Here is a 3285-nt window from a genome sequence, read left to right as displayed (position 1 = left end):
ACTAGCCTTCCCTAGGTATGATCCTTGGAGTACTCACCTATTCTACTGTAACTATATTTCAACTAAACCTATACACTTGCGGTTACCGCCTCTTATATATATCTTTTACACTAGTATTCACACTCTAGATGTTAATACGTCTAAAGGCGGTCAGTACCTTGGTTTCAAAACTCTTTAAGCTTTAGTTTAATGTATGTCAATTTATTTTAATTTAAATATGTTAATTCTGGTTCGTTTTATGTTTTTTTGCTTTAGATTTTCTTGTTGAATGCTTTTAGTTTTCTGCTCTCTAATTTTTCTTGCAGAAAAATCTCAATTTTTATATTTTTCTGAAGCTTTACTTTCATGGATGCCTTGTTTTCCATTTTCATGTTTATTTTCTTCACTTTGAGCATGAGTAGCTAAACCTTGAAGGAGGTTGGTTGATAGAGTTGTCGGTAAATTAAAATCTTACCACGGAGTAAATCGTAATTAATTGGTCTAAATTGAATAGAACTAATAACTTAGGTAGTGACGCTCCTAAGGGAACATCAAGATAAAGTGAGACTAGAAGGTAATCTTATTGCTCTCTTATTCATTAGTCCCAAATTAACTGGGCTAAGTCGATAAAATTGAGATCGGAAGATGAAATCGCCACTTGGTAATTTATATGATTTAAGTCCCTTGTCCGAGGTTCAGTGAACCACATCGAAGTTAACCAACCGCATTAGTTATTTTCTAGATAGTCCTCTAGTTTTACATTTCTTACAATTTAGTCCTTAGAATAGAATATTTAATTTTTTTTGCAAATTCTTCTTGTTATTGGTTGTCGTACTAGAAAATCGTGTTAGTAGCCATTTAGACTCATTTTTATATGCTAGCTATTGCTCAATCGCCTCTTCCTTTGGGTTCGACCCCTTGGAATACTTCGTGTTCCATCAGAACTAGAAATATTACTGCTAACATTGTACACTTGTAGTAAAACTGGGCTTTAAAAATAATTTTATAAATTCAGTGTTTTAATGCACACACACGCAGCTAATTAAGTTGTTGGCACCATTTCTAGGGAAGATGATGTAAGATTGAGTAATTTTTAGTGCACAATTTTAGGTAGATATAAGTAGCCAAAGTAGGATTTATAGGTACAACCTTGTTTTTTGTTTGTTTTTATTTTGTTACAATTTTTAGTTCATTAATTGTCTTCACTCTTTTGTGCTTGTAGGAGGCATTGTATAACTTGAACCGGTATCAGTGTCTTACCATTGGAGCTGGAACCGGAACGTATCATCACACATGCGAAGAGGGCGCAACATTCTAGAGGTGCACAACCTCCACTAAGAGAGCAACCTATCGAAAATCCAAAAGGAGAGATTTGACAACCACCACACCTACCAATGGAGCAACGAACTTTGTATGACTACACGATGACCAACTTGAATGTTGTTCAAGGTAGCATTAATCTCCCGACTATTAATACTAAAATCTTTGAAATCAAACCAACCATGATCCAAATGATACAATCAAACCTTCAATTTTGAGGGTCAATGAATGAGGATCCAAATCAACACCTCAAATAGTTGCTTACCATTTGTGATATTTTCAAATATAATGGGGTATCTGATGACGCCATATGTCTTCAATTATTCCCTTTCTCTCTTACTGATGATGCTTTTATATGGTTAGATTCGTAGCTGGTAGATTCCATCAACACTTGGGATGAGCTAAAAAGAAAATTTTTGGCAAAGTATTTTCCCTTAAGCAAGACCATGAAACTTCGAATATATATTATGAATTTTCTACAATTAGAAGGAGAGTCATTATATGAAGCATGGGAGCACTTGAAGTTGATGTTACGCAAGTGTCCATATCATGATTTATAAGATTGGTTGCAACTTCAAGCCTTTTACAATGGACTTGACGGAAACTTACGCTCTAGTCTTGATGGAGCAACCATAGGAGAATTCATGTCAAAGACTTACATCGAAGCTTGTTAACTTATCGATGACATGGCGATGAGCTCTTATATATGGTTGGATGAGTAGCTCACGTACAAGGCCAAACAATCAGCAGTGAACGCTGTTGGAAGCAAAGACAAGTATCAATAAGTACTCGAAAAGCTTAATCAACTGGAGATTAGTGCAACCAAGGTGCAAGTCCAAAACCAATCCAATCTAAGCCATATTAATGCAGGACACGATGATCAAAGAAACAATATAGAAGTTAATTATGTGGGGAATAGAGGATATAACCCTTACTCCAACACCTATAACCCTTGGTGGCACGACCATCCTAACCTTAGGTGGCGAGGAAATCAAGTTGGACATTCAAACCAAAGGAACCAAAACCTTAATCCTTTGAAAGCCAACACATTATACCAACCTCTTTTACCTTTTAGGGCACCTGAAGATCAAGAGAGAAAACCAACCTGTAGCAATGACCTTCCATTGTTAATTAGGGTGAGTAAAGTAAAGAAAGGTTTGCATGTTGTGCAAGCCAATGTGCACCAAATTTGTGGTCAATTAGACCAAGTTTTGCAATTGTTGCAAAATAATTTCACCTTTAGCATACCTAGTGTAACATCTCGCCCAGCGAAGCGTTGATGTTTGAATATTGTTTAAGGTAGTAAGGCATATAAAGTAAGTCACGAATGTATATAGTGTTAGAATTTGACTAATTATAAGAATCCTATGAGCTCGCCTAGAAAGCCCCAGTTCTGGTGAACACAAGATTTGGTGCATAGTCTTAAAGAAGTATGATTGGAGAAGTAGTATTCGTCCAAATGCATTTTTGGCGTATAAAGTGGGCGGGCTCCGAAATGAATATAAGTGAATAAGAGTTCCAAGTCAAATTACTATGATCAGTAGGATGACATTTATGGTTAACTGAAATGAATTTTATGGTATAAGTTTACACTAGTAGTATAGTGCACCTTGTGACTATGGTCCCATGCTAGTTAGGTTATAAGGTAAGCTGCTCAGGAACTAACTGAATGTGAACTATAGAGTTAAATTCTAAGGAGATAATCGAGTATGTCTCTTGGAAATGATAGATTTTGGATAAGACAACTCAGTATGGATGTGACGTTTACCAAGTTCCAATAGAGACTTGGGTTAAGTTAAAAGAGTACTCTGATTTGGTTAAGGGGAGTTATCTTCTTATCTTTTTCCTCTAAAATATTAAGATCTAGAGCTGGAGGAAACAAAAAGCATTTTTCTTATTTAAGCTAGATCTGAAATTCTTGGTTTTACTAAGTGGTTTTTCTCCATGTCAAGGTGAGTTTTATGGCTCTACAAAAGTAGATCTGCA

The 3285-nt window shown here is 35.7% G+C and overlaps 1 non-coding gene across 1 annotated transcript; it reads right to left on the bottom strand.

Moving 5' to 3' along the window:
• Positions 1 to 1748: 1748 nt before the first annotated feature.
• On the bottom strand, positions 1749 to 1855 carry LOC121215768 (small nucleolar RNA R71). Its single transcript, XR_005911743.1, has one exon. It is a non-coding gene; the product is annotated as a small nucleolar RNA R71 (small nucleolar RNA).
• Positions 1856 to 3285: the final 1430 nt, after the last annotated feature.

Source organism: Gossypium hirsutum, chromosome D03 (genome assembly GCF_007990345.1).
Source record: "Gossypium hirsutum isolate 1008001.06 chromosome D03, Gossypium_hirsutum_v2.1, whole genome shotgun sequence".
NCBI lineage: Eukaryota > Viridiplantae > Streptophyta > Magnoliopsida > Malvales > Malvaceae > Gossypium > Gossypium hirsutum.
This window is presented reverse-complemented; position numbering and strand designations above follow the sequence as displayed.